General features: G+C 31.9%; 1 pseudogene; it reads left to right on the forward strand.

Annotated features, from left to right (window-relative positions):
• The first annotated feature begins 332 nt into the window (after positions 1 to 332).
• LOC107019573 lies at positions 333 to 13,228 on the forward strand (annotated as a pseudogene).
• Positions 13,229 to 20,470: the final 7,242 nt, after the last annotated feature.

The following is a 20,470-nucleotide window of genomic DNA, read 5'->3' on the forward strand; positions in this document are numbered from 1 at the left end:
ATAGAATTTTAACTTAAATTGAAACTTCATGATAGATGTAAAGTACAGTAAATGAATGTGTTTCTTAAAATGCTTTATTGACTATTTTCCAAATTTTAAATACAATTTCAACTTAAATTGAAATTTGATGATAGATGTCAAGTACTGTAAATAAAAGTTTTTCTTAGAATACATTATTAACTATTTTCCAAATTTGAAATAAAGTTTCAACTTAAATTGATTTAGAAATTCAAATCGACATACAAAAGTGCAATTCTTCTGCTTCATTTGCCTCTTGTTTCGATAGATCAAAAAGCAAAATATTTATTTACCTTTTTAAGTGAAAAAAACCAATGGCCAGTAAAGAGAAAATCCTTGGTTCAAATTCTAAAAAAAGTCCCGTTCTCGTGACAAAGCTGGTCTCCAATTCCCATTGGCTCGTATCGCTTGATTCCTCATAGTGGGGAAGTATGCCAAATGTGTTGGTGTCAAAGCTCCAGTATTCTTTGCCTATGCTTGAGTACTTGCAACTTAGGTGAATTTCTAAAGTTCCTTCTCTCCCTATCTTTTTTTGATATGTCAACTTTCTAAGGTTTGTGATTACTAAATTTTATATATATGTGAGTGTTTGGAGGTGCTTGAATTGGCCGGAAGAATGAAAAAAAGACTAGGATCAATCCAAGGCATATTCAGGCTATTATGCTTGATGATGATCTGTCTCAATTTCTAAGAGATGCGTGATTCCTTATGGTGGTGTTATTCCAAACATTCACAACTTTTTTCTGCCTAAAAAGAAGAATAACACTTCAAAGGCCTCCATTGTTGTTGGTCAGGAGGAGGAGGACGGGGATTATACTGGTCATTCCATCTCTAGTATCAAGATGTTTGCTTTTATTTATCTCCTTATATTCATAGAATATTTTATAGTTAAAACGTTTGATTTTCTTTCTGCAAGTTTCATGACATGATATTTATGTGGCTTAGAATAAAAACTCAATATTGTCTATTATTTAATTTGATTCTGTTATCATATCGTTTTTTATATCTAATTTTATTTTATTCTAATATGTTCATTTTATAATGTGTATAGCAGTTATAGTTTTTACCTCTCAAGTGTTGTTAGCAAGCTTCATTGACTATTTCCCATGTTTGAAATATAAATTCCATTTAATTTGAAATTTCATGATATATTTAAAGTACTGTAAATGAAAGTTTTTCTTAGAATACTTTATTAATAATTTCCCAAATTTAAATACAATTTTAATTTATTTAGAAATCTTATGGTAAAATACTTGTACTGAGTAGATCTAAAGTAATATAAATGACACTTTTTCAATATAAAAAAAATAAGCGATGAGATCTTTGTAATCTGAGCTTGTATTCATCATAAATAAGATCTAAAATCTCCTCTATATTTTTCATATAAAATAGTAGTATTATCTTCTATCTGTATATAATATGAGAAGAAAAATTGTCACGTGTCATCACCACAAAATTTCTTAAATATTCAGTTTTGAAAAATAAAATTTGAATTTAAAAATAAGTTAAATTTTAAAATATTTTGAAAAAGACTACAACTACCTTATTTTTAAAAAAATAGTCACCACATTTTTACATCTTAAAAGCCAAATAGAAATAGTATATATATATATGTGTGTGTGTATCCTATTTCTTCCACTCTTTTTTTAAATTAAAAAAATGCAGTTTATTTTTTCATAAGAATTTGCAATTGTGATTAAAAAAATTTACAAAATTTTTTTAAAAAAAAAATAAAAAAATTTAATTTTAAGAAATAACTAACCTTATCATTCGAAAACACCATCTCAAAACTACTATTCCATACCCTCTGAGAAACTAATTCTTTCAATCAGTAAAACAAATATTTAGAGTTTTTAATTTTGAAAAATCTAATAATCAATTTTAGTAATTATTTATTATTATTTAATTACTATTATTAATAATCTCTTATAACTTCCCACACGGCTGTAACTGTTCGGAAGTTTTATCATAATTTAATAATTTCATTAGAAGATTGAAACAATTGGAGCAGAAGGTCCTCAAAATAAGATTTTAATTTAAATGCTTTCCATTTTTCTCAAGTGTCAAGGTATTAAAATGTCAATGTGTCTTTTTGGTATGCATATCAATTACTTCCTTTAGTTCTACATATTTCTATTGGTATTTTTTTTATCTGTAGTTCGATTTGTATGTTTTATTATTTATTTTTTAGAATTACAAAAATCCTTGAGGTTTATATATGTAGTGTTTTCTGTTTTTCTTTTTTTATATATACTAGTTCGATCTGTATATTTTGTTATTTAAATTTTATAATTGCAACAGTGCTCGAAATTTTGTAGGTTATATGGGATGAGGCATTACATAAGTGTTCTTAATAGTTTCACATTAAACGTGGGAAAAGTTCATTCAAAAAATTGTTTGTGGAGGAGAGCATAAGCAAGACAAAGTAAAATAGAAAAACATAAACGTTTCTTACCCACAAAATTAATGTCATAGTAAAATATTTAATATCATGAACAATGAAAGTAAAATGCAAATATTGTGCAAGGTACCTTAAATTAGTTCTATATATAATAATAATATAAACAAAATAAAATTACATATACATATTATTGATAATAGATTAAAACAATTACTAAATTCATAACAATCTAATGAAAGTTTAAAACTAAAATAAATTAACAATAAAGTAACAATAATGTATTAAGGGATTTAAAAATAGAGTAACAATCATATGAAAATTAAATTTAAATTTTATTCAAAATGAAAAAGAATAGTAAATTTAGATTTGTTAATTACATTTATATTTTAGTTCAAACATCAAAGTGGAATCATTATTTTTAATACTAGGTTAAATTTAATACATGGGTTTAAAATCAATCAATTAGTACAAAGATCAAATATCAAGTACATGATGCATATGGTATTGATCTTCATTATACAATGAGAGGGGGAAGTTAGAATTTTTTATTTCTTTGAAGAACATTATTTCACTATACATATATTAGGGTAAAATAAATTTTAGTAGCATTAGGTGTTTATATTATATGCATTTTTATTATTCAATAATAATTCATGTTGGCTATTTTTAAATTATAAGAACCTCACTAATTTATCTTCTAACATGGGCATCTTGATTATCTTTTCACTACATTGTTGGATGAACAATGAAAAGTAAACCACAATAAATTTATATTGTTATGAAAAAAATTGCTTGGCATGTGACAAATTAAGTCAATATATAGAATATATTTGAAAAATGACCTCAAAACTTATATTCACATATAGTTAAACAAACTTACTTTCCAATTGAAGAAAAACCCGGCATGCTGTTTTTCATCTTTAATAAAAATCCTATTGGTGTTCTTGTTTCTCGTGATCTCAAGCAATGGAAATTTATTCTTTTATCCAGCGACGTACAAGTTAAATCCTTGTGAATGTCTTTTCATTGGCAGGGTTATAACTCCTGTGGGCTATAAGTACCAAACTAGATTTCTTTAGAAATTCACATACACACAACAATTCAATTCTTTTGCTTCATTTGTCTCTTGTTTCAATAGATCAAAAAGCAATATTTTTTAATTTTGAAGTGAAAAAGATCAATGATAGGTAAAGGGAGAAGCCTTGATTCAAATACTTAAAAAAAAGTCTCGTTCTCGTAGTAGCAAAGCTGGTCTCCAATTTCAGTGGCTTGTATCACTCAATTCCTCAAAGTGGGTTAGTATGCCAAATGTGTTGGTGCCAATACTCTGGTATTCTTGTTGTTGTGCGTGCATACCTTGCAACTGAGGTGAATTTCACAAGTTTCTTTTTGTTATCTTTCAAATTTCTAGGGTTTGTGATTACTAAATTTTACATATATGTGATTGTTTGTATGTTCTTGAATTGGCTGGAATTGCAGCGAGAAATGACAAAAAGACTCGGATCATTCCAAGGCAGATTGAGTTAGCTATTAGGTTTGATTCTAAACTTTGTCAATTCTTAGACATCTAACAATTCCTAATGGGGGTGTTATACCAAACATTCACAACATTTTTCTACCTAAAAGAAGAATAGATCTTCAAAGGCCGCCATTGTTGTTGGTCAGGAGGTGGAGGAGGATTAAACTGATAATTCTATCTCTAGCATTGAGATGTTCCCCAAGTCCTTAAAGATGGTTCAGTGATTTGGGGAAAATGTCTAGAAGCCATATCGACGAAAAATCCAGGGCTAACACAAACATAAAAAAAAAACTAAGAAAGTCGCTTAATTTCCTACTGAGTAGCTCCTCAATTCAAAAAAATATTGAATCGATCATGGTAAGACTATAAGACTTGTTCCCCAGGTCCTTATGGATGTTTCTCGTTAGAAAAATGTACCCGAAAGTCATATTACCAAAGAATTACAGGCTAAACGCATCCGAACAACTAAATAAATCCAATAATTTTTGTTCAGTGGCCCCTAAATATTAAAAAGAGTCTATAGAAATTGATGAACAAGTCCTAAAGGGTGGTTATGTTAAGAGTTTGGAGAAAATGTGTCCAACACTCATATCACCAAAAAAGTCCATAAGTCCACACACAAAAATTTCGAAATCACTTAATTTTTATTGAGTGAAGCTAAATTCTAAAAGAGTAGTTTACTCCGGTGAGGTTATGGGAAATGTTTCTCAGGTCCTAATGGATAGATCTGTAAAGATTTTTTAAAAAGGTGCTCACAAGCCATATCACAAACAAATCTATGGGCTAACACACACGAATATTTCAAATAATCGCTTAATTCATGTGGAGTGGTTCCTAATGCTAACAGAGTAGTGTGGGTCATGGTGAGGCTATAATAATTTTTCCCAAGTCTACAATAGAGATTTGGAAAAAAAATTCTTAGAGGACAGCACAAAAAATATGTGGGCTAACACGCTCAAGAAATTGAGTAAATCACCTAATTCCTATTAAGTGACTTCTAAATGCTAAAAAAGCTGGTGTGAATCACGATGAGACAATAGAAAATTTTCCACGGATCCTCACATATGGTTTTGTAATAGAGTTGAAATTAAATATGCCCGGAAACTATCACTAAACAATCATGGGTTAACACATACAAAAAACTAAAAAAACAATCGTATAATATCTATTGAGTGACCTTTACATACGAAAAAGAGTAGAGTGAATCATGGTGAGTCTATAGGAATTTTCTCCATGTCCTTACGGATGGTTCTATAAAAAAATAAGAAAAAAGTGTCTGGAAACCATATCACCAAAAAAGTCATGGTCTAACACACACACAAAACAGAGAAAATTGCATATACCTATCGACTGGCTCCTAAATGCTAAAAAATGATGAGGATTTTGGTAAGACTATATGAATTGTTCCTAGATTATTATAGATGGGTCTGTAAAGGTTTTGGAAAATTTTTTGAAAGTCATATCACCTACAAATTCAATGGCTAACACACCAAAATTAAGAAAAATCGACTAATTCAGGTTGAGTAACCCCTAGATACTAAAAAAAGTTATGTAGATCATAGTGAGGCTAAATAAGACTTTTCACGTGGTCATTAAATGTTATGACAAAAAGTGTTCCAAATCTGTAACACCAAAAATATTGATAGACTAACACACATGAAAAATTAAAAAGATTGCTTAATTTTCATTGAGTTTGAAAGTCATATCACCTTAAAATTCAATGGCTACCACACGAAAATTAAAAAAAATCGACTAATTCAGGTTGAGTAGTCTCTATTAGTGAGAAAATCATCTAATAGAGAAAAATCATCATGTCCTTAAAAATAATTCTATGACGATTTAGGTGGAAAATGTGCTAAATCCATGAAATAACTATGGGTGGCGGCGGTATCGGTACCGGGACTGCCGGATCGGTAGTTACCGGAACTAGCACGGAATCGGGATCCATTAGCCGGAACCGTATCGGAACCGGGACGGAACTGTAGCGCTAGTTTTGAGATTTTCCCCTTTTTCCGTCCCGGTCCTCCAGGGAACCGGTATGAAACTGGATCGGTATCCGGGATTTGAACGGTTTTCTTTAAAAAAAATTAAGAAAATAATTTTTTTAATTAAAATCAATTAAAAATTATTTTTTTAAAATTAAAAAATTATAATTTTCAAGGTAATTATTTATACTTCATAAACATCAAGTTTTGAAAGTTTGTAAAACTTTAAATTTTAAAGACTTAAAGTTTAAAGTTTGAAAGTTTGAATATAATATATATTATATAAATTTGAAAATTTATATTATTAGTTTAAATTTTCAAAGTTTAAAAATTTGAAAATAAATTTCAAAGTTTTAAAGTTTGAAAATTTAAATTTCAAATTCAAATTTTTAAAGTTTGAAATTTTCAAACTTTAAAAGTTTGAGTTTTAAATTTTTATAACTTTTAAAGTTTGAAAATTTAAAATTCAAATTTTTAAAGTTAGAAAATTAAATTTTGAAACTTTAGAAGTTTGTATTTTAAATTTTCATAGTTTAAAAGATTGAAAATTTAAAATTTCACAATAATAAAAATAAAATTTAATACGATAATAAAAAAATTAAGGCGAATAGCCTAGACTTTTGTTAATATTAATTTGATAGTAAAATGTGATTTAAAAAAATATTAGTAGAGTATTAAAAAATCTAATCTACGCTGCCACCTTCTAGGAAGGGTTCTGTTTAAATTAGATGTCGATTATCATTCTCATACTAATAGTCGGTGCTACGATAGAGATCCTTTCTTAAGTTATTTAACATTTCTATAGTAACGTGATCGGGAATTGGTTGAATAGATAAATCTTCCATTGCTTCGATCCCGTCGTCACTATAATCTTCCATTATTTCATCAACGTCACTTTGAAATTTGGTCGGTAGTGATTCATGAACCAAATTTCTTCTCTCGGAATTAATCCAATCTCTAAATAATACCGATATCTGCAAGCTATCTGCTGCTAGTGAATGCCTATGATCTCCAATATGAAACCTTGCTGCACTAAAACACCTTCCAAAGCTACTGACGATGCTTGAATAACTAATATATCTCGAGTCATCGGTTGAAGTTTTGGAAATCCTTTGTCACATTTCTCCACCATGCTAGAACATCTTTAGTAGATTCTGTTTTTTTATTAAGATATACATTAAAATCATTTCTATTATAGTGAGAAACTCAAGATAAGAATCTAAATAAGCATCAATATTATCTTCATTAAGTCTATTCCTAGATGTTTCAGGTTCTTGATTACTTGATAAATTTATATTAGAATTATATAAGTCATACAATTTTGTAGCTTCAAATTTTATGCTATCTTTAACTTCTTGACAACTAGGAAGTTTATCTGATTCACTATTAATATCCAGGTCAAAATATTTTTATCAACCATCCTTGATGCACCTACATCTTTGTAATGAGGGTTTAACAAACAAGCGGTTAAATAAATTTGAGGAATAGGAATATAATATTTTTAAAATTTTTCAATCATTTTTTGAATAGTTTCTTGAAATCTTGGTATACTTTGAAATTTATAAAATTTAGAAGAAATAATACAAATATCAGGCGCAACAGTACAAATTGATGCGACAATAAAGTACAGATATTCTTTTGGTAGTGTTGTAAAAAACTTTTAAAAAATCTATGAGTTCATATATGTCATGCCAATCACTATTATCGAGTCTATATGACATATCTGAATTATGAGCTTTCCAAACCATTTCTAAGGGTTTTCTATATTCATAAGCGACTACAAGCATTTCATATAAAGAATTTCATCTAGTAGACATTGTTTTTGGAATTTTTCTAGGTGGAAGATTATATTCCAAACAACGATTTTGAAAATCTCTACGCCTAGACTTAACTTGACATTTAAATATAAAATGACATGCATTTTCAACTTTCCTGCAAGCATTATCATACATTTGTATGCCATCTCTAACAATTAAATTATATATGTGTGCAGTACACCTAATCTGATAATCATCACCAGAAATAGGACAAAGAGTAGGTTTTAACAATCCAACAACAACATTATTATTAGAAGCATTATCTAAGGTTATACTACTTATTTTATCACATATTCAATAGCTTTGTAAAGTATCTAAAATAGTTTGAGCCATATAACAACCGGTTTTTTTGCATCTGACAATAGTTATAACCTAAAATTCTTTTTTGCAAAATCCAATTTCCATCAATCCAATGTGAAGTAACATTCAGATAATCGTTACCATTTATATACGACCCATATCAGAAGTAATAGCTATTTTACAATTATTATAATACAATAAACAACGAAGATTTTGAGAATGTTGTGCTTGATAATCAAATGTAACTTTTTCTTTTTATTGTATTTATAGCAAAACCTTTAAAATGTGGACTATATACAATTTGAATATAATGTATAAAACCGAAAATATCAGCAAACCTAAATGGAAAACCCATAACAACCATCATTTAAGCTAGTTCTTCAAGATCTTTTTCTCTAATATATGAACGGGATAAACTAGAGCCAGAAACATTATAAGGATTCAATTGTATTTGTACCGTGTTAGAGACACCTACTCCTATATTTTCAGGAAGGGGGGTACCGTTCTTTTTAGCTTCGGCTACCGCTTTAGCATGAAAAAATTCATTTTTATAAAAAGACATTAAATGATTACTCAAATGTCCCGTCCAATTGGATTTACCAACAATTTTATGATTTAATCTATTTTTACATTTATTACAAATAGCTTGTGTTTTATCTTCATTTTGTGTCATAAATTGTCACACAACCGATCTTTTTGCACGTTCTACCTTATGTCTAGGATTTACGGAGGAACAGGGGCAGGACAACGAAAGGGAGCAGGACTAGGAGCGGGACTGGGAGTATTAGTAGCCGTAGGTGTCTCCGTTTCATCATTCAATCAAAATTAGGTGTGTCAATATAATCATCAATGTCATTATCATTTTCATCATCTCGAGGCAATTCATCATCAAAATTACCAAACTGACGTTGTAAATGTTCATGATAACGATCTAATCCAGAAAAACTATTAATATTAAAAACAGTATCATTAACATATGTATAATCTTCAATATTCATTCTTACTATAGTAGATTTTTTAGTTTTAGATCTAGAAGAATTATTGGTTTTTGGATTATTGGAGGATGTAGAGTTAAACATATTTTGAACATGCTCAATTGCACTTTTTTTTTCTTTTCCTTTTTGAACAACATTTTTACCAGAATCCATATTCATATATTAAAGTAAGTAGATTATATATAATACGAAAAATATAATACAAATAAATAATTAATCACAAAATAAATAAATAATTCTTGCAATATAAATGAAATGTAAATTATAAGTTGGAACGAATGTACCGAACGTCTACATAAAAAAGTAGACGTTTATGACTGCCGAAAGTCAAAAGTGGAAATTAAAGTTGAATTTTAAAGCTCCAAATCCAATTTTTAAAGACCAAAACGGCAAAACAAGAATTTCTTGAAATTTTAAGAGATTAGATATTAGAGAAGTAGAGAGTTGAGAGTTGAGATAATAGAAGATTGTTTAATGAATTTGCGATTTAAAAGAATGAAAGTTTAGGGGTATTTATAAGTAAAAAAAAGTGTTAAATTGTACTTTTGTAAACTTTGGGGTATTAAAAAAATTTGAGGGGAGTGGGGGTGTAATTGACTGAAAAAATGGGGAAAGAGCCCCTGGGGGGGCCCACTAGCCGTTACCCAACGACTCTAAAAAACGGTTAATTTTTTTTAAAAAAAAATTAATTAACTGGACCGGATCGGACCGGACCGGACCGAACCAAACCGGGATCGCACCAAACCGAATCGGGATCGGACCGGACCGGAACCGGAATCGGACCGGGATTTACCGAAACCGGGACTAACCGGTAGAAATCGATTTCGATCCCGTTACCTATCCTAGAACAGGACATAACCGGCCCATACCGGGATAAACCGGAAGGGAACCGGATCGGTATCCGATAGCTACCGGTTTTGTTGCCAGGCTTAGAAATAATACACAAAAGAAATTGAGAAAAATCATTTAGTTTCTGTTTAATGTCCCTAAAAAAATTGTGTGGAATATGGTGAGGCTATATGAATTGTTTCCGAGGTACTTATGAAATATTCTATAATAGTATTGAAAAAATATCTTCTCAAAACAATATCACCGAAAAGTCCATTGGCTAACATATGGGAAAAGTTAAGAAAATATGCCTAATTCCTCTTGAGTGGCCCCTAAATCCAAAAAGAGGGCGTGGATCATAGTGAATCTATAGAAATTGTTTTTCGGGTCCATAGGGATAGTTTTGTAAGTGTTTTTTCAAAACAAGTGTTCGAAAGTCATATTACAAAAAAATTATGGGTTAATACACATGAAAAACGTAAAAAATTGTCTAATTTCTCTTGATTGCATCCTAAATGCTAAAAAAGTGGCATAAATAATGTCAATCCTCTATAAAATTTTCCCATGTACTTTCGTACTGTTATGTAAATGTTTCTAGAAAAGGTTCCTAGAAGTCGTATCACCCCAAAAAAATAATGGACTAACACACAAAAAAAACTTAAAAAATGACCTAATTCCATGTAAGTGGCCCCTAAATGCTATTAAAAGTAGCATGTATCATGGTGAGGCTATAGAAATTGTTTCTCAGGTCCTTACGAATGATTCAGTAGAGTTTTCAAATAAAATGTTTTTGAAAATAATATAACCAAAAAATTTATGATCTAACACACACGAAAAATTAATAAAATTACCTAAATCTTGTTTAGTATCCCTTAAATGTTAAAAAGTGGAGGCTGAATATTGGTGAGACTATAGGAATCATTCCAAGTCCTTACCTATAGTTTCGTAAAGGTTTGGGAAAAAACACTCAGAAGCCATATCAACAAAAATCAATAAGCTAACATACACGAAAAATTGAGAAAACCGTTCAATTTTTGAAGCTATATGAATTATTACCTAGGTCATTATGGCTAGCTAATTCTTTATAACTTTTTGAAATGAAGTGTATGGAATCATGTCGCCAAACAATTCTTGGGATTAAATTGCTTAATTTCTAATGAGTGGCCCCTAAAATCTAAAAAGGTGGTTAATAGTTCCTAGAAGCCATATCATAAAATATTAGCCTACACATGAAAAACTGAGAAAATTATATAAAATTTCTGTTGAATGGCCCCTAAATGCTAAAAAAGTGGCATGAATCATGGTCATACTATATTTATCGTTATCCAGGTTCTTACGGATGATTTTGTAAATATTTGGAATAAAAAGTTCGTGATAGTTATATCACCAAAAAGTCAATATGCTAACACACAAGAAAAATTGATAAAATCACCTAAATTTTAAAAAGTGGTGCGGATCATTGTGAAGCTAAATGAATTATTTTCTCATATCTTTAACAATGGTTCTATAAAGGTTTCAAAAAAAAGTGCCTAGAACCCATATGACCAAATACATGAAAAACTGAGAAAATCACCTAGTTCTTTTTTAACGTTCCCCAAATGCTAAAAAAATGGAGTGGATCATGGTGAGGCTTTAGGAATTTCTTACGAGGTCCTTACAAATGGTTCCGTAAAGGTTTTTGACAAAAGTTCCTAGAACTCGTATGACCAAACAGATACGAAAAATTGAGAAAACCACTCGATTCTTGTTGAGTGTCCCCAAATGCTAAAAAAGTGGAGTGGATCATAGTGAAGCTGTATGAATTGTTCCTAAGGTCCTTACAGATGTTTTTTGAAGGTCTTCAAGAATAAAAGTGTTCGAAAGTCGTATCACCAAAAAATAATGGGCTATCACGCACAAAAAAAAACCCTACAAAAATCACATAGTTTTTGTTGAGTGTCTTCTAAATGCTAAAAATGTGGATTGGATCATGGTCAGGCTATAGGAATTGTTCTCTAGGTCCTTACGGATGATTGTATAAAAGTTTTGGAATAAAATATCCTAGAAGACATATCACCCGAAAATACATAGGCTAACACATGAAAAATTTAGAAAACTGCCTAAATCCTATTAAGTGGCCACAAAATGCTAAAAAAAAAGTGGAGTGGACCATGGAAGAACTATTACCAAGGTCATTACGGATGGTTCTATAATGTTTTTGAAAAGGAAGTTCCCCTAATCCATTTGACCAAAAAAAAAACATGGCTAACACACGACAAAATGATAAAATCGTTTAATTTATGTTAACTATCCCTAATGCTACGAATTTTTCCCCAGGTCCTTATAAATGGTTTCGAAATGACTTTGGAGAAAACGTTTCGAGGACATATCACCAAAATATCATATATATTATTGGTAGTAGTATTACGCACCGATATATGAATGAGTTTAGACAACTTAAAATCCTCATAAATCAGGTATGCCAACATGGGTAAATGATCATACTTTTTAGATGATTCATTATTTCCTTTAACCATAACTTAGTGGATCAACTTAGTTGAGGTGTTCCACACCCCAACAAGGTATAGGACAGTTCTGGCAGCATGGGTGAGACGTTGTATCATCACGTATCTCATAGTGATGTTGTTGGTTAGAGAATATCTCCCAAATAAGAGTAAGGAGTACGTTATTGTATTTTTATACATTCAAGTTGACATTTACTATGTAAAAAGGTTTTAATATCACATCTTTTATTATTTGTTTCATAGTGGAGTGGAGTTGAGGTGAGTATGTCTTCCCCAGTTATCGGTCCAACTTTGTTTCTTAAAGTGTTCCCCTTGCATTCTCGTATATTCAATGTACTGACGTCATTTGATCAGCATCTTTTTATGATGCAGATACAGGTATTCAAGGTCATCAATTAGAGGTTCGTTGATACCATTAGCACTCCAACTAGCTTTTTTTGTGAGTGTTTTTGCTACTGCTGGGCTCCACATCCTTATATTTTGCTTTGTTAAGATGTCGTGAGTCTTGTCCCAAAATCTATCATAGTATTTAAAGGCTTCATAGACAGTAGTTGAGGAGTATCTTTTTTCTATTTTCTTTTTTGATGTTCTGAGACTTTGAGTCAAATACTTATGTTTATTCATGCAATTTCAAACTTTCATTGAGTTATGTTGTATATAGACATTATGAGTTAACTTTTGGTAGTTGGATTTCCTATTTTACTTGAGTAAGTCTTCCGCTAAGTAGTTAGGCAGGTCAAGGGTTCTCTTGGGGGACAACGATAGTTCTCGAGTGTCGGTCACGTCTAGACTGGAGGCTCGAGGAGCGATAATGAAATTGATTTTGTGCATTGTAGTTGTGAAGAGCAACATACAAGCTGATATTCTAACTAAGGATCTTTCATCCAACAAGTTTGAGTTTCGAAGGATGTTGCAAGGAGTTTCAATGAAAAATCTTACGGAGGACTGTTAGGAAATTAAGATATCTCTAGAACTCCTAGATTGTAGTTATTTTTGTAGTAGATAAGTCTTTTGATTAAAAATGAGTAGTAGTTAGTGAGCCACGTATATACATAGTTTAGTGTGAGATATTTTTGTTATTATGTGGTTGTAATTTTCCCACTTTATTTGTATATAGACCTTATGTAATGAAACATCTAATGAATAATATAGAACTCAGGAGAACTTTAGCCTTCTTCATCACTTTGAGATGACTGTGGCAATAGACAGCTGCAATAACTACAATGAACATCTTGTAGCCTCGAAGTTCTTCTTCCTTCCTTTGTAACAAGGGAGCAATAATCTTTCGATAGTTATTTATGTTCATCACTTAGAGCAACTTCTTTTTAATTCCTGCAACCTTGACTAAAATGAGATATGGTTCATTTTTGGATTTGTACTTGAAGCTATATAAAATACAAGGCCTTCAAGATTTGCAGATTGGAAAAGATATTTATTGTTAGGGCTAACAACATAGGTTCCCTATTCTCTAGATCTCCAACATCCAACTGCAAACTTCAGCAAACATGATTCATTTGTATATATGATCACGTAATTGAAATACCCAAATTAACACTAAACAAAAAGCACACCATATATTACATTAATTCCCACAAAATAAGCTTCTATATTACAATATAGCTATCCACTATAACCTTTTACATATAAAAGCAATTTATAATTCAAATATAATTTTCTTGTTGATGAACACTAGCAATATTTTCCACAGAGAAGAGAGTTTCACTAAAAGTTAATATACTTCCAATCTGGACAGGAAATTCTTGAACCTCAAACTGTCTCCAACTCTTATTCTTCATATCATAAAAATAAAAACCAATAACATTATCAAGACTTCTTGATGTAATGTGTATTGCAAATACAATTTCTTCAGCACCATACTTGTGAATCGTAATTCATAAACGGATGAAAGTAAAACTCATTAGATTCCCTTTCTAAAGAAAAATAAAGTATCTCATGTAATTTCCATTCTTCGTCTTCATAAAAAATTCATAGGTAAATGTCGTTACTAAACCAATAATCACAATAATTCATTATTCCAAATTTTCAACTAGCACATTATACAATCACTGAATCTACGACGTAATTCAATCGACATTGTGATGCTTATGAAAATTTCTGATTCAACATCAAACACAACTATACAATAGTCCTGATCAAGGCTAACCCGATAGATAATCCCACTAATGCAAATTCCAGATATGTATCCCACAATAGAAAAACCATGTTCATCATATTTAACCATTTCTCTCCATGATTTATCTATGCCTAAAGTGAAAATGCATGCTCTTGATTAAATAGTCCCAACAAATTTAAACTTGTTTTCTTCAGGCTCAAAACCTAAAGAAAAAATAAAGTACTCGCCCTCGTGAGGAGCATCAGGAAGAAATCTTACTTCTCTAGTAGTGGGATTGCAAATGGCAATATACTTCAGATCGCATATACAAAACAAACCATTGTCAGACTCAAAAGGATAATTATAATATAAACGAAAGTTAATAATTCAATCATACAACTTACTAAAATTGCCAATTTGATGATACTTAGTAGCATTTCCATCTTCTTCATCATGATGATCTTCTATAATGTAACAAACGTCGTCTACGCATGCAATCCACTTAGTATCACCACCATTGATCTTAGAATACTTAGATAAATGAAGATCCACAAAATTTGGTTCCAACACAATTGAATTATGACATTTCAAAACGCCTAAAACACATTAAAGACTTAATAGGAAGCCATGAGAAAATTTGGATCGATATATCATAAGGAATTAAGTCTTTCTTCCATCTTTGACGACAGAAGTTGCCTAATTTTAGGTTAAATTGGTTGTCTTATAACTTCTTAAAATGCTTTACTTAAGAAATATTATTGATATTTCATGTATTTGAGTACTCCATAAATCCTTAATATACATTTATTCATATCAACATAGATCTTATTATTGTATGAGATACATGTCTAATAATTGTATCAGATGCAATTAACTGTTAATATCAACATATATAGGGTATGTTCCTATACATCGCTTTAAGTGTTGTATCTGATCGATACATCATGTGATGTATCTGAGAATAATAGAGTAGAGATTTTTGTAATTTTTTTAAATGGTAGGAAATATTTGAAAATATTTAGGTAATTTTTCCCTTTTTATTGAGAAAATTCAAGAAATAGCAAACATAATAGACATAATAAGGTTCTATAGCTATCGTTTTGATAATTGTGCTACATGGCTATAGTTATGTTCGCTATGAATCCTGTGATTTTTATATGTTGCATGGTTTGCATATTTTTCTTGTGAATATACCAATTGGGTAAGTATATACAAATTCTCCACTTTACATTGAGGAATTTTCAGAAATCTATTTGTATATTTCTCTTCCTAATATACAAACAAGGTAATTTATTTCATAAAATCGTATAAAAGTAGATAGGTTTCGAGATAAGGTAATCAACCATGAACTGTAGTACCAGGTTAATAGTTTACTTGAATGTGATAAAGTACTTAGCAATAAAAACAAAGAGTTTTACACAGAATCCTCCTTGCTCAAAGGAGTAAAACAATGACCTGTCACACAGGATTCCATGTTGTTTTCACTAACGTCAAGCAAAGTGAGAATACAGACTCGGTTTTTGGTTCACAAGTTGGGTCCTGATTCGAAAGTTGGGTCTCGCGTTGGTTGTTTGTTCTCTGAATCAAGTGCTAATTTGAGAGCCACGTTTCGATTCGAGTGACGAGTCTAAATTATGGATTGGTCGATCATGTCTGAATTTTAGTGTCAGTGTCAACTCTTGGGTCAGATATCCTATCTAGTTGGAATGTCGGCTCTCAAGTCGAAAGTTGGGGTCAGGTCCTAGTAAGATCTCAGGATCAGATTTTGGATCAATCATCAAGGTTGTATCTTAGTACGGGTGTCGGGGTCATGTCCGAGATCAATTATATGAGGTTAGTTTCTGGGTCACAAATTGTTTTCCAAAAACTTTATTTCGATTATCTAGCTAAATATAAAGCATATTTTCGGAAAAGTATTTTTGAAGGGTGGTGGATAAGAGATTTTCATGCTTTGTGACACTATATATAGAAAATCAAACAACGATAGTGAGTAGAAGGAATTAAAGCTATCAAAGTGGTAACAACGATAGTGAGCTACCCATGGACTGCGTTACAAGACCAATATGTTATAAAGCAAGAAGACTTACTAAATAATGAAGCTACCCTCCTTTAGGCAAGATTCGACAAAAACAACAACGACCATCAGCCATGCAATTACAAGTCAAGAATTACATATAAGAACACCCATTTTCATGTAATGTATCCATTCCTGATCATGATGCTACAACTAGATGGCTTTGGAAACTAGATAAAGCACATGTTTGCTCGAATGATGCTACCATTTTTCAAATGGTTAATCATTGGTCAAAATCGAGTTCAAGTTATAAATCTGATTATAACTCTTTTCTTATTTCAACCAAAGTTAATTTTCCTCTTATAAATCTGATTACAACTGATATGGCACACTTTCCTCTTTGGTCAATTCTAACAAGGATGATAGATTTCTACATTTAATATCATTTAACTTTAAAACTCACATTTTACCCTTAATGAGATGAGTGTTTCATAGGCATAACCAGATGGATATCGAATGTTGCAGGATGAGAATCTACATGTGCGGAACCATACATTATTGCCACCCAGGTGAATGTTAAGTTGAATGCACCCAATTTACAAGTTGCTCCACCCTCGACAGTGCAAGGAAGTATGGGGTATAGTTAAGAACTACTGCCTACAAGAACCTATGGCAGTTTGATATGGAAGCATTGCCTGCTGATTTTGTTAAAATGTAGGATGCTCTCATATATTTCATGTTTAAATTTGTGAGTTTTATTTATTTAAATTAAATTAAATGGCCAACATTTTTAATTATTTGACTAGCTAACCGAAACATTCCGACCTGACATGGATCCATGTGCGACCCGTTTTGTTTAAAATATTTTTCCATTTTATTTGAATTTCCCGCCATTGGAGATGACTTTTCTGAAAAGTTACAACTTTCAGGAATGGTCGTGTGTATTCTTAAAGGTTGCAACTTTTCGGAATCAGTTCCTCTTTGCTATAAATACAAGTTATTCGTCACACAATTACTCACGAAAATTTCTGATTTCTACTTTTTCTTTTGCACAAATTTTCTTCGTGTATTTCACTATCGTTGAGTAGCTTGCAGACACCGACATTTTGGGTAGCAACACACTAGTGATTGAGATCATTTTATCATAGACGACATATTCCAAATCAAACCTCAGATACTAGAGAGGAACAATTTCCTTAAGGACACTGTACATTCAAAGAGCGTGATCTTCTTTCCATTATGTTTTCCAAATTCTATCATACTTTTACAGATTTTAGTTTGTGAATAAAGTTATGGCAACTTCATGTTTCTGCAAACTTCGTTGTAATCAGAATGTCACGACCCCAACAATTGTTATTGACACCCACACTAATTCCCCGTTGGAAGAACCATTGCTACAACCCAAACAAGCAGCAGACTCAAATACTAAAAAAGATATAGAGTTTCCATAAACTCTAACAAAGGTCTAATAATAATAAATTAACATTGGGGAAGTAATAACTTAGAGTCTAAAAGTCAATGCACCAAACATCTAAACAATAAACAAAAGTCTAAAAAAGAAGGGATGCAATTCCAATCTAATGAACCAATCAAATAACTATAACAAATGTCTACGTCCAAAAATGTTGGACATAGACAGAAACGATTTCCATGGCAACCTAGAAGAATTGGCTCTCCCTTGAATTCTAAACAACGATCACTGATCTTCTAAGCGAGGTCCTCCAGTATCCGCTTGAAGATGCCATGTACTCAGCAAAATAAGAGCAAGTGCAGTATATGTACAGAACTACAGTGTACTGATAGGATCCTACAGCTAACCCATAGACATAACCAGATGTGTATCGCATGTTGCAGGTTGAGAATCCATGCATGCATGTGCGGGACCATACGTTATTGCCACCAGGGGCGTATGTACGGTGTTTCTAGGATGTTCATTCTATTAGAGATATATCTTATATTTATTGTATATTATTTATATTCCTTATTTACAGATTTAGTTTCCATAGTTTTAGCTTATTCATAGCGGTAAAGATCTTTACTTATATCTTAGATTGATCGTATTGATTTCCTTCCTGATCCTTATGGATCCACCCTCTTGTATAAATACTCTATTCATCATCAATAAATTAACACTTCCCTCTTCACTAAATTGCTTTATGGTAGTAGAGCTATTCCACTTAACAGCCAAAATATTTTCTGGGCACTAATTTTGTTTTCCAGCAGCCATGGCTCCTTCAAACAGCACCTCGGATTCCCTCTCGAACCCAACAAATGAAGCCACTTCAAATTTTTTGGCTCCCTCTAACAACATCATCTCCTTGAACAATAATGACCAGCTTGTCTCCATCAACGCCGCTTCCCAAGCCCTACTCAAACTCACCACCACCAACTACCAATCTTGGCAATATCAATGGGAAACACTGCTTACTGCCTGTGATTTTCTTCAATTTATTAGTGAACCCCCATCCACCAAAGCTATCTCTGCCTATATACGACAAAACCATCTCATTAGAAGTGTCATGGTTGTATCCCTCTCACTAGGAATTATACCCTTTGTAATTGATGATAAAACTTCCTATGAGCTTTGGCACAATCTTGCCACGATTATAAGAAGCCGTCGCGTGCTCGCATAAAGAGTTTGAGAGAAGACTTGAATACTATTAAAAAGGGAAATCTCTCTATTACTATGTATTTGCAGAAAATCAAAGAAATTTGCACCAAGCTTGCTTTAGTTGGTGTTCCCATCTCCGCTGATGAAGTTTTTCTTCATGTCGTACATTACATTACTTCCGAGTATGATAGCATTGCCTCTGCACTTCGTGCTCGTGAAACAGCCATAACCTTTCAAGATCTTCATGATAAGTTGACTGACTTCTAAGCTCACTTGACTCGTCGGTCATCCGAAACTGTTGTGCCAATCATGGAGAACTTTGATGCTAAACCTCGTTCCTCTACCAACCGAAATTCCAATCGAGGTGCCAATAACTCAATCTCCAATCAAAGGAATTTCTCTCCTTCCAATAAGAATGGAAATGGAGATTATCAAGTAGGTCATTCTGGTGGTCAAAATAATTGACCTAGGGTCACTTGTCAACTGTGTGACAAACCTGACCATCACGTGAAGCAGTGCAGAAATTACTGTCCATTTTATCTGCTATCACAAGTACTAGAACAAATGGTTCTTCAAGCAACTTCAACCAATCTAACGATCACCAGCCCAAAGCAAACTTTGCTGCACAATCCACTAATGTAGACCCAAATTGGCTTGTCGATCGGTGCCTCTCACCATGTTACCCAAGACTTACAAAACCATTCTCTTCACTCTGAATATGATGGCAGTGAAGATGTCATCCTTGGTGATGGTAAATATTACAAGATTACCCATACAGGATCTACTCTTCCTCTACCCCTTTCAATTTAAGTAATGTTTTATGTCTGCCTCACATGAAGAAGAATCTCATCTCTGTTTATAATGTGTGTAGCGATAATCATGTTTCGGTTGATTTCTTACCTTACTAGTTTGTTGTGGAGGATTATTGTACCGGGGCACCACTGGTAGCAGGGAAGCCTAAGGGCGATGTGTATCCATGGCCTTCCAAGTCCACTCTCAAAGCTATATCTAATGCTCAAGCCAACACCACTTCCACCACAACTGCTCCCAACTGGCATCGACGTCTCGGCCATCCCTCCACTCCCACTCTTCGTCATATTTTGAAGCTTTTGCATATTTCTTCATCTTTAGAGAAGAATTTCTTTTGCAATTCTTGTAAATGCAATAAAATGCACAAAACTCCTTTTTATAGCTCCTCAATACAAAGTTTCGCTCCTTTAGAATATATTTATTCAGATGTTTGGCGCTGCACCAGAAGTATTTATTGACGGTTTTCAATATTATTTTAATATTTGTTGATCATTATACGAAATATATATGGCTATTTCCTGTAAAGAGAAAATCTTATGTTTCAATTCTGTTTCA

This window comes from Solanum pennellii, chromosome 5 (assembly GCF_001406875.1).
Source record: "Solanum pennellii chromosome 5, SPENNV200".
Lineage (NCBI taxonomy): Eukaryota > Viridiplantae > Streptophyta > Magnoliopsida > Solanales > Solanaceae > Solanum > Solanum pennellii.